This window comes from Triticum aestivum, chromosome 3D (genome assembly GCF_018294505.1).
Source record: "Triticum aestivum cultivar Chinese Spring chromosome 3D, IWGSC CS RefSeq v2.1, whole genome shotgun sequence".
Classification (NCBI taxonomy): domain Eukaryota; kingdom Viridiplantae; phylum Streptophyta; class Magnoliopsida; order Poales; family Poaceae; genus Triticum; species Triticum aestivum.
The window spans coordinates 359,852,726-359,866,064 of NC_057802.1; positions in this window are offsets into that span (position 1 = coordinate 359,852,726).

Consider the following 13,339-nt stretch of genomic DNA (forward strand, 5'->3'; position numbering starts at 1 on the left):
ATTATTAATAATAGGGCAATTAGCATGCTAATTGGGTTTTCCTATTGCAAACAGTTATTGAGAAAACACCATGGGCGATGACCTCAGGCAACGCACACAGTTTTTAGGAATAAACCGTGTTGGATCAATGAACAATCACACATGACATTCTCTTAAAAACTTTTTGCGTTACGCCACCTTGCGCAAACGTTTTCCTTGGAGTGACTGTGTGGGATGTATATATGAACGGAAACGTTTAGCGGGGACTGACCGTGTGGGATGTACTTACGACTGGAAACGATTTCGTCTGTATAATCGTATTTTTAGCTCTACTATACGTATTTCCGTATTTGAGCGCTCGCCGGTCGCACACGGCCTCCTTTTGCCGAGCGTGTGTGCTAGGAGGGCATACCCCCGACGGTTTCTGGGTCGTGTGGGAAGGACCCCCCCTATCGCAGTCACTCACTAGGTGACGGTTCCGAACGCCGTCGCGGAAAGGGGTTAAATCCGTTTGTATAGCACCTCGCTCTACTAGTGACACCAAAGGTACCGAGGGGATTCAGATTTCCAATTGACAAAGCCATCTCCCCAAGGTGATCACACGGCAAGCTCTCAATGAAAGCTCCAATGTTGGTGTCAAAACCGGTAGACCTCGGGTAGGGGGTGTTGGGAATCGTAGCATAATTTTAAAATTTTCCTACGCTCACCAAGATGCATCTATGGAGTATACTAGCAACGAGGGGAAAGGAGTGCATCTACATACCCTTGTAGATCGCGAGCGGAAGCGTTCCAATGAACGTGGATGACGGAGTCGTACTCGTCGTGATCCAAATCACCGATGACCGAGTGCCGAACGGACGGCACCTCCGCGTTCAACACACGTACGGTGCAGTGACGTCTCCTCCTTCTTGATCCAGCAAGGGGGAAGGAGAGGTTGATGGAGATCCAACAGCACGACGGCGTGGTGATGGATGTAGCGGGATCTCGGCAGGGCTTCGCCAAGCGTCTGCGAGAGAGAGAGAGGTGTAGCAGGGGAGGAGGGAGGCGCCCAAGGCTGTCATCTTGCTGCCCTCCCGCCCCCCCTTTATATAGGCCCCCTGGGAGGGGGGGCGCCGGCCAAGTCCCATCTAGGGTGGGGGGCGGCGGCCAAGGGGGGTAACTTACCCCCCAAGTCAAGTGGGGCGCCCCCCCACCCTAGGGTTTCCAACCCTAGGCGCAGGGGGGAGGCCCATGGGGGGCGCCCCAGCCCACTAAGGGTTGGTTGCCTCCCCACTTCAGCCCATGGGGCCCTCCGGGACAGGTGGCCCCACCCGGTGGACCCCCGGGACCCTTCTGGTGGTCCCGGTACAGTACCGATAACCCCCGAAGCTTTCCTGGTGGCCGAAACTGGACTTCCTATATATAATTATTCACCTCCGGACCATTCCGGAACTTCTCGTGACGTCCGGGATCTCATCCGGGACTCCGAACAACTTTCGGGTTTCCGCATACACATATCTCTACAACCCTAGCGTCACCGAACCTTAAGTGTGTAGACCCTAAGGGTTCGGGAGACATGCAGACATGACCGAGACGCCTCTCCGGTCAATAACCAACAGCGGGATCTGGATACCCATGTTGGCTCCCACATGTTCCACGATGATCTCATCGGATGAACCACGATGTCGAGGATTCAATCAATCCTGTATGCAATTCCCTTTTTCAATCGGTATGTTACTTGCCCGAGATTCGATCGTCGGTATCCCAATACCTTGTTCAATCTCGTTACCGGCAAGTCTCTTTACTCGTACCGCAATGCATGATCCCGTGACTAACGCCTTAGTCACATAGAGCTCATTATGATGATGCATTACCGAGTGGGCCCAGAGATACCTCTCCGTCACACGGAGTGACAAATCCCAGTCTCGATCCGTGCCAACCCAACAGACACTTTCGGAGATACCCTAGTGCACCTTTATAGTCACCCAGTTACGTTGTGACGTTTGGCACACCCAAAGCACTCCTACGGTATCCGGGAGTTGCACGATCTCATGGTCTAAGGAAAAGATACTTGACATTGGAAAAGCTCTAGCAAACGAAACTACACGAACTTTTATGCTATGCTTCGGATTGGGTCTTGTCCATCACATCATTCTCCTAATGATGTGATCCCGTTATCAATGACATCCAATGTCCATAGTCAGGAAACCATGACTATTTGTTGATCAACGAGCTACTCTACTAGAGGCTTACTAGGGACACGTTGTGGTCTATGTATTCACACATGTATTACGATTTCCGGACAATACAATTATAGCATGAACAATAGACAATTACCATTAACAAAGAAATATAATAATAACCATTTATTATTGCCTCTAGGGCATATTTCCAACAGGGGGGCCCGAGCTATGAGATCAGATCGATGGGTAACAAGAGACAAGGGACACGATGTTTTTACCCAGGTTCGTGCCCTCTTTAAGGAGGTAAAACCCTACGTCCTTCTCTTGCTTATATTATGGATGTATCAAGGTACAGAGTTGATCTACCTCAAGATCGTAAGTTGTGGACTAAACCCTAGGGGTAATGGTGATGATGATGAATGATCGCCTCTACGGACTAAACCCTCTGGTTTATATAGGTACCAGGGGTATCTATGGTTACACATGGTCGGTTTCCATCTAGGGGTTACATGCCGAATCTAATAGTCATACTTGGAGTACACGCCAAGTCCTCGGTGAAGGCCGATATGCTTATGCCACAGATTGGAGGCCTCCGGAGTCCTTCCTTATTAGCAGGCCGTCAGTTCGGCCCACAAACTAGGCCAGCTAGGCCTGGACCCCCTAGTCCAGGACACTATAAAATAGGATGATATTCATTTAAACTACGAAGATTATTGCATAAAGCTGTACAATATCTTATCCGGTGTACTGAAAGCCTAACCCTACACTGCCCTATACTTGAAGGTGATCCCGTAGGCCATGCTGGACTCGTCGGAGTCAGGCTTCGGGCAACAAAAGGGCGCGGCGTTGATGCGGCTTAAAGCTACGTCGGTATTTCCCCAAAGAGGAAGGGATGATGCAGCACAACAACGGTAGGTATTTCCCGCAGTGATGAAACCAAGGTTATCGAACCAGTAGGAGAACCAAGCAACATTACGTAAACATCACCTGCACACAAATAACAAATACTCGCAACCCGACGTGTAAAAGGGGTTGTCAATCCCTTTCGGGTAGCGGCGCCAGAAATTGGCAAACAGACGTGATAAAAATATGATAGATTGGATCGCGGGAACGCGAGATAAAATAAATAAGAATAAATTGCAGCAAGGTATTTTTGTATTTTTGGTTTAATAGATCTGAAAATAAAAGCAAAGGAAAATAGATCGCAAAGGCAAATAATATGAGAAAGAGACCCGGGGCCGTAGGTTTCACTAGTGGCTTCTCTCGAGAAAAATAGCAAATGGTGGGTAAAAAAATTACTGTTGGGCAATTGATAGAACTTCAAATAATCATGATGATATCCAGACAATGATCATTATATAGGCATCACGTCCAAGATTAGTAGACCGACTCCTGCCTGCATCTACTACTATTACTCCACACATCTACCGCTATCCAGCATGCATCTAGTGTATTAAGTTTATGGAGAAACGGAGTAATGCAATAAGAACAATGACATGATGTAGACAAGATCTATTTATGTAGAAATAGACCCCATCGTTTTATCCTTAGTAGCAACGATACATACGTGTCAGTTCCCCTTCTGTCACTGGGATCAAGCACCGTAAGATCGAACCCACTACAAAGCACCTCTTCCCATTGCAAGATAAATAGATCAAGTTGGCCAAACAAAACCCAAATATCGGAGAAGAAATACGAGGCTATAAGCAATCATGCATATAAGAGATCAAAGAAACTCAAATAACTTACATGGATAAAAAGATAGATCTGATCTTAAACTCAAAATTCATCCGATCCCAACAAACACACCGCCAAAAAGAGTTACATCATATGGATCTCCAAGAGACGACTGTATTGAGAATCGGAAGAGAGAGATGAAGACATCTAACTACTAACTATGGACCCATACACTACTAGGGAAAAGCTTATATACAGAGGTATAGTAGTAGCGCTGGTTAAAATAGGGCACTACCGCTACTTTGTAGTAGCGCGTTCCAGGAAAGCGCGCTATAGCTACAACTATAGCAGCAGCGCCTGTGCATCAAAAAGTGCTACCACTATAAATCCCACCGTGTTGGCGGTAGGCTAGGAATAGTAGTAGAGGTTCCGCGGAAAGCGCGCTACCACTATGGTCGTTGTTGTAGCGTGTTTCCTGCGTAGGGCGCTACTGCTAAGAAAGAAAAGAAAAATGAAAAAAATAGAAAAGTAAATGAAAATAAAAGAAGTAGGAAACAGAGAAATAAAAAAAAGTAAGGATAAACAAAAGAAATAACTGCTTCCTATAGCAGTAGCGTGTTTTGCTAAAACGCGCTATAGCTAACTTAGCTATAGCGTTTTCCCGAAACAGCGCTACCGCTAGTTCGACTTAACCACCCGCGGGCTCAAACTTTTGCTAAGTCCTCCTTTTCCCCCCTCCACCCTGTTCCCCTAACTCCTCTGTCGCTGCCGCCCGAGCCTGCCCTCACCGCCGCCGCCCGAGGCCGCCCTCAACCTCACCGCCGCCGCCCGCCGCTGCTCTCGACCTCACCGTCACCGCCCTCGAACTCACCGCCGCCGCCCTTGACCTCACCGCCGCCGCCTGAGCCTGCCCAGGACCACCGCGTCCCTATCCCAAGCCCGCCCTCGCCGCCCTACCTCTGTCGCCGAGCACCTCCCCGCCACCGTCTCTTCCCTCTTTGTAAGCCCCACACCCCTCCCCCACCCCCTCTCTCTGCTTTTTCTTCCTCTGCTATGTTAATTAGCAGTAGTAGTAGATGTTAATTAGTACTAGGGTTCATAGATAATGATTTTTAGTAGTAGTAGATGTTAATTAGTAGTAGTGATGGTACTAGTTAACTAGGGCAGTATGGTTAATAGTAGATGTTTTTTAGTTAGGGTAATAATAGATGTTAAGTAGTAGATAATGTAGATGTTAATTAGTTCAGTAGGGTTTAGTTTTTGAATTGAGTTTGTTTAACTAGATGTTAATTAGGGCAATAGGTTTAGTTTAGTTCAGTAGTTAACTAAATATAATCTATATTTGGTTTTTGAATTTAGTTTGAGAAAGAATGAGATTTGTGTAGATTTCCTTGAAGTGTTAAACGCTAGGAGATGCAAATTTGAAGTGGTCAGGATACATGCAAATTCCTCAATTGTGTTTGCACATGTTTCGATTGTGCCAAAGTGGCTTTGTTGTTTCCAGGGAATGAAGCCGAGTGGCCTATGTTTTGCCGGAATGTTGATTCATTTCCATTCCGGCAAATTTCAGGTTCTCGATTTGTCCACTTTTTGGCAAAAGTCATGCCGAAATATTCCGTGAATTTCGGCATGACTTCTGCTACAAACTAGGACATATCGAGTGCCCGGGATTTGCCGCATCGGGAAGGAGTCAACGTTCCTGCAAAGCATAGGCCTTTTTTATGTCATTATTCATTTTATTAGGTATAGAATTAATTGACTAGATTTAATCGTAGGAAACATGGCTAGCAACGATGAAGGACAGGGTTCTGGTGACTGCGACAACGTGTACCTGGCGGCAGAGGAATTTTTGAGGGAAGCCGACGATCAACAGTTGATGTTTCTGGGTCCACCTGTCACATCGGAGACTAAGACCAACATCGAGACCGGCACTGAGACTGAGACCGGCGCTGAGACTGAGACCGGCATCGAGACCGGCGCTGAGACTGAGATCGGCGCCGAGACTAGCGAAGCTGGTATAGAACCAAAAGCAAAGAGTCAACGGCTTCCTAACAAGCTCAGGACTACTAGACTGGTGGTCACGGAGGTGGACAACGGCAATTTTGAGCCAAACGCGCTCGAGGAGGCGCGCGCGTGCTACGGCAATCATATAGGCTGCATCATACAGACAACCGCCACCATCAACGATGAGAAACTAAACAAGATAGATAATATGAGGCCCTCCCTCCTAAAGAAGCTGCAGCAGATATTCTTGTTCCCGGGCCAGAATGAAAAGGATTAGAAAGATCCAGATAAGGACCCGACAATGAAGAAGATAAACAAACACGCCATGACCAAGTTTAGCGACGCGTTGGCCGCCTAGAAATCAAGGGTGAAATATCGGATTGTCAACAAAAATACTCAAGCATACCAACAAGCGACAATGTCTTTCAAAATATCAATGCTAAAATAAGTTATCCCTAGCCATCATGCTCAACCATTGATCCATTCATGAAACACACTCGCATATTAACTACACCCAATACTCAAGTACGATCATAGTGCCTCCTAGTTGGTGCTTTTATAAGAGAAGATGCAGACTCAAATTAAAAATAAAAATTGCATAAAGTAAAAGAAAGGCCCTTCGCGGAGGGAAGTAGGGATTTGTAGAGGTGCCAGAGCTCAAAGCAAAAAAAAACATAGAGATAAAAACATTTTGGGAGGTGTGTCTTTCCTACCAACGAAAACGACTTAGAGTTCCCAACACTTTCCATGATGCGATGATGATGCAGTCCCGGTCTTTCATCGCAATTCTACCGACGAGGGAATTCGGAATGCCCTCGACAGCCGTCGCATACAGAGTTTCACGGAACTATGGCACGTAGTACGGAAGTACTCCGTGATGGAAAGCACATGGAAGGCCCAGAAAACCCAATTGGAACCTGCTGCCTTTGAGCAGTGTACTGCCCAGGCAAAACGGATACACCCTTACGAGGCATCTGACCAGAAGCCCGTAGGCAAGAAATACAAACCCTTTATGGGATACAGGTCCGTTCTTGACGAACTCCTCGACAAGCCCTATCCGATACATGCGACTCCAAGCACAAACTCAACTCACAGCCTCCGAGCATGTTGGGTACTCCGGCAGGTAGCTAAAAGTGGGGAGGCAATCCTCACCACCGCCACTCCAAAGAAGCATTCTCCGGAGGATGACAATTTTAATGTCCTTACGGTCTTCGAGGCTTTCTCTTCAAATAATCGGCGTAAGAGGGTGCTTCGCGACCTCGCCGAAGTCCACCAAGTAACTGCAGTGAGCCCATGGAACGACGCGGCAATAACCTTCACCGCCGACGACGAACCAAGGGATCGATCAGTCCGAGCACCCGTCGCTTTAGTACTAAACCCCATTGTGGATGGCTTTCAACTTACCAAAGTGCTCATGGACGGCGGCAGTGGGCTTAACCTCATCTATGAGGACACGCTCGACAAAATATAGGTTGATCGAACACACATCAAGCAAAGCAGTACCACCTTTCGAGGCATCATCCCCAGTCGAGAGGCATGATAATCGGGGAGAATTAAACTTGACGTAGTATTCGGAACGCCTGAAAATTACAGGTCAGAAGAACTGCTCTTTCACATTGTTCCCTTCAATAGCGGATATCATGCCCTTCTAGGGCGGGATGCTTTTTCACGCTTCCACGTTGTACCCCATTTTGGGTACATGAAGCTTAAAATGCCAGGGGCCAATGGAATAATCACAGTTACGAGTGATCCAGATAAAGTACTCCGCGCCAAAAACAAAACTGCATCCTTGGCCCTTGAGGCACTATCTGAAGCCTTCAGGGCCGAAGAACTAACCACCCTACGATCTACGGTGGACAAGGATGATGTGATTCTCGATAAGAGACCTAAATCCACCTCTTTCAGGCCAGCAGATGAAATAGTTATATTTCAAGTGCACCCGACGGATCCTAATAAAACAGCGTCCGTCGGAGCACAACTGGATCCGACAGTAGACACCGCCTTATGCACGTTCCTACGTGAAAATTGGGATATCTTTGCCTGGCACCCTTGACCCTTCGGACATGCCCGTGATCCCACGCAGACTGGCCGAACACAGCCTCAACATAATCAAAGGGTTCAAACTAGTCAAGCAAACGCCGCGACGATTTTCTGAACCCAAATGACAAACTATGGGGGAGGAGCTAGCCAAACTACTCGAGGCCGGGTTCGTCAGAGAAATCAAACACCCGGATTGGCTAGCCAACATGGTCATGGTGCCGAAGAAGGATAATCTTGGCGCCTTTGTGTCAATTTCAAAAACCTCAATAAGGCTTGCCCTAAAGACCCTTTCTCGTTGCCCCGCATTGACCAGATCATTGATGCGACCGCGGGACACGACTCATTATGTTTCCTCGACGCTTACTCCGGATACTATCAGATTAAAATGAAGGAGTCCGACCATGCCGCAACGGCGTTCATCACCCCGTACGGGCCTTTCTGTTTCAACACTATGACTTTTGGGCATAAAAACGATGGTGCCACTTACCAACGTATGATTCAAACATGCTTCGAAAAACAAATCGGCAAGATAGTTGAAGCATATGTGGACGACGTAGTCATCAAGACTAAACACGTCGAATCATTGGTGGATGATCTCCGCCTCGCATTTGATAACCTCCGAACATACAACATACGGCTCAATCCGGAAAAAATGCATCTTCGGTGTTCCAGTCGGGAAGCTACTAGGGTTCATTGTCTCCCATAGAGGAATTGAAGCAAACCCAGCTAAAATCCGAGCCTTGTCGCAATTGTCTACGCCAACAGACTTAAAGCAGGTCCAAAAGCTAGCAGGGTGCGTGGCGGCTTTGAGCCGCTTCATCTCCAGATTAGGAGAAAAAGCATTACCACTGTATAGACTGCTTTGACGTATCGACAACTTTGAATGGACGGAAGTGGCCACAGCCGGATTGGAGGAAATAAAAACCTTATTAGCGGGTAATCCAATCCTAGCCGCCCCAAGTGTTGGCGAACCAATGTTGCTTTATATCTCCGCAACTCGCCAGGTAGTGAGCGCTGTCACTGGTGCGCGTCGGTCCTAAATAAACGGTTTTTAACCCCTTTCCGTGACGGCATTTGGAACCGTCGCCAAGTGAGTGTGGGCGATAGGGGGGTCCTTCCCACACGACCCAGAAACCGTCGGGGATATGCCCTCATGGCACACACGTTCGGCAAAATGAGGTCGTGTGCGACCGGCGAGCGCTCAAATACGGAAATACATACACTAGAGCTAAAAAATACAATTATACGGTGAAATTGTTTCCGGTCGCAAGTACATCCCACACAGTCAATCCCCGCTAAACGTTTCAGTTCGTATGTACATCCCACACAGTCGCTTCAAGGAAAACGTTTCCGTTCACAGGTACATCACACACAATTTTTCCCGTTAAATCGTTTGTGATAGCGTTGTCATTGCACACGATATTAATAATTTTAGCGTTTGCGCTATTGAATGCATCACACACGGTGCGTAGAAGAAACTGTGTGGCAAAGGCTGTCCATCACACACACTTTTTATGTGATAAACGTTTGAGCAAGGTGGCCTAACGAAAACAGTTTTCAAGAGAAAGTCGTGTGTGCAGTGGAGATTGATCGCACACGTAGTGGATCCTAGAAACATTTCTGATCTCCACGTATATGAAGACGTTTCGCTTTCGCAAACCGTGTGCAGTGTAATCCCTAATTAATCCATAATTAATCCAATTAATCCCTAATTTAAAAATCACATGTTTTCAATTTGAAAGTAGGCAATCACTTATTTCATATCCAACCATGTTTATTACAAATATAGGTTCAATCACGAATCCATAATTCAATGCACACGGACATATACTGAAGAACTACAAAAGCACCAAGTAAAGAATGATGAACCACAGTTGTACTAAAGACTGTAAAGACAGAGGCGAAAGACCTTCTCGTTGCTGGAGAAGGTGAAGCGGAATGCCCATATTGTGCCCTCCTCCATGCGTAAGGCGCGCACGACTCTAGGCCAACCCCTTGTGATGGCTGGCCGTCCATCCTTCACTATCTTCATTAGGACTCTTCGATGCTCATTGTAGTCTGGATGAAATACTTTAACCTTCATTGCGTGTCCACCAATCATGTACTTTGCGAGGTAATCTTGAGTCAACTGCTTCGGGAACCACTGGGAACGAAAAAGATTCAGACATTGTTGTCTAACAACTCATTATGGGCAGTAAAAAGAGAAGGCTGCAGAGTTTGTAGTTACCATCCTACAGCTCACTGTTGTGTTGGATAGAGCATAAAAAAATAATTTGCTTGCCACCATTCGTATCTTTTTGCTAATAAGCCTTATCAGTTTCCTCACTTGATGCGTGTTCATCAATATCTCATTGCCCCATACGTAAAAAGGGTCGATGCGTCGATCCTTGCCAAGGGCATATGTACCTACAAGCAACAAGTCAATATTAGAAGCTAACTAGTGTCCAGGCCTAGATCTATATGCACTACATTATAGAACGACGGGGGGAGTACAAGCCGAGGGATCAAGCAAACCTCGGCGGAAAATGGTGGCCACTCCTGTTGTTGTCCTGCATAAGTAGTGGAAAGGCATGATAAGTACAACAATCTTAACATCAAACAATATAGCAAAGGTAAACAACATCATCTCCAAATTATAGCTTGAATGTGTTGGTTTCAGCATGCTATTGAAGCAGATATAAAATAGAAGGCAATGTTACCGACAACAGGCTTAACATCCATCAAATATTGCAATTCAAACTGGTATTGTTGAAAATGAATAGAACGTAGGTAATGCTTGAACATCACACTGGATAAATGTGTAAAACCGAAATAAAGGGTATGTGTTAACTACACCAGGAATAACTGGAACCAAATATAGCCGTTCAAACTGGTATTGATGTAGTCGAGCGGCACAGTTCCGACTTGCACATAATGAACATTGTGAATGACTGAAATAAACAAGGCATAAATGACCAGTATAATGATACGTCTCCGCCATATCTATAATTTTTGATGTTCCATGCCAATATTATTCAACTTTCATGTACTTTTTGGCAACTTTTTATACTATTTTTGGGACTAACATATTGATCCAGTGCCCAGTGCCAGTTCCTGTCTGTTGCATGTTTTTGGTTTCGCAGAATATCCATATCAAACGGAATCCAAACGGGATAAAAACGGACGGAGAATATTTTTGGAATATTTGGAGAATTTCGGAAGAAAAATCCACGCGAGACGGTGCCGGAGGGAGGCACGAGGCAGGGGGGCGCGCCCCACCCCCTGGGCGCGCCCCTGACCCTCGTGGTCCACCCGTAAGGCGGTTGTTGCTCTACTTTGGACGCAAGAAAACTAATTTTCGGAGAATAATCTGGGCGAAGGTTTCAATCCAATCGGAGTTACGGATCTCCATATATACACGAAACGGTGAAAGGGCAGCAGAGGAGAACGCAGAAACAGGGAGAGACAGAGAGACAGATCCAATCTCGGAGGGGCTCTCGCCCCTCCCACGCCATGGAGACCATGGACCAGAGGGGGAACCCTTCTCCCATCTAGGGAGAAGGTCAAGGAAGAAGAAGAAGGAGGGGGGCTCTCTCCCCCTTGCTTCCGGTGGCGCCGGAGTGCCATCGGGGGCCATCATCATCACCGCGATCTTCACCAACACCACCGCCATCTTCACCAACATCTCCATCACCTTCCCCCCTCTAGCTACAGCGGTCCACTCTCCCGCAACCCGTTGTACCATCTACTTGAACATGGTGCTTTATGCTTCATATTATTATCCAATGATGTGTTGCCATCCTATGATGTCTGAGTAGATTTTTGTTGTCCTATCGGTGGTTGATGAATTGCTATGATTGATTTAATTTGCTTGTGCTTATGTTGTTGTCCTTTGGTGCCCATCATATGAGTGCGCGCGTGGATCACACCATATGGTTAGTTGTATGTTGATAGGACTATGTATTGGAGGGCAAGGGTGATAGAAGCTTCAGCCTAGCATAGAAATTGATGCATACGGGATTCAAGGGGGACCAATATATCTTAATGCTATGGTTGGGTTTTACCTTAATGAACGTTAGTAGTTGCGGAAGCTTGCTAATAGTTCCAATCATCAGTGCATAGAATTCCAAGTCAGGGATGACATGCTAGCAGTGGCCTCTCCCACATAAAACTTGCTATCGGTCTAGTAAAGTAGTCAATTGCTTAGGGACAATTTCGCAACTCCTACCACCACTTTTCCACACTTGCTATATTTACTTTATTGCTTCTTTACCTAAACAGCCCCTAGTTTTTATTTACGCTCTCTTTATTATCTTGCAAACATATCCAACAACACCTACAAAGTACTTCTAGTTTCATACTTGTTCTAGGTAAAGCGAACGTCAAGCGTGCGTAGAGTTGTATCGGTGGTCGATAGAACTTGAGGGAATATTTGTTCTACCTTTAGCTCCTCGTTGGGTTCGACACTCTTACTTATCGAAAGAGGCTACAATTGATCCCCTATACTTGTGGGTTATCAAGACCTTTTTCTGGCGCCGTTGCCGGGGAGCAATAGCGTGGGGTGAATATTCTCGTGTGTGCTTGTTTGCTTTATCACTAAGTAATTTTTATTTGTTGTCCTTAGTAGTTCTTTATCTTTAGTTATGGATATGGAACACGAAATACCAAAAAAATTAGGTGTACTTGCTACTCATGGCGATGAGGAACCTCCTAAAACCCTCGATGCTCGTTATGTGACATATATTATGTACTACTTTGATAATCCAAAGAAAACCCCATTCAATTTGGTAATGGGATTAACGTTGGATCAACGTGAATACTTTAGGGATTATCGCTTGACACAAAAAGGGAAACTATTATGGGATCAAATTTATATATTGAAGTGGTATGCTCGGCAAGTATGCTTGAGTTATGATTATACTTGTTGCTCTAGGATGAAGGCTTCACACCTTCCCTTTTCATGCAAATTTAATGATAATAAAACCTTAGCTTCTTATGCTAATGGTATATATGATTATTATGATGTGGAACAAATAGAAGAATTTGTTGCTTTTATGGGTGCTTATGAAATTGAACCTATGTTTAAAGAGTTTGAAGATTTTGATGATGCTGTTTATAGACCTGAAAATTTAGCCATCCTCAAATATTGCTATGAGAATTATGAATACAATTCCGATATTAATGCACTTATTGAGAAAGTCTCCACTGTCCAAGAAGAGACTAATATTAATGCGGGTAGTTTGTTTTTTATATTTCTAGCTAGCTGGTCTATCGCACACGGTTCGTCCTAATTTCCAAATAAACTTACCCGCCTTTAGCTTCCACAGGTGGTGGTTTTACAGCGCACTTGCATCGCACACGGTTAAGCCAGTACCTCCACCCTTTGCTCGCGCTTGCGCGGTCGTGGTGATTTCAGTGCACTTGGATCGCACACGGTTGAGCCAGTACCTCCACCCTTTGCTCGCGCTTGCGCGGTCGTGGTGATTTCAGCGCACTTG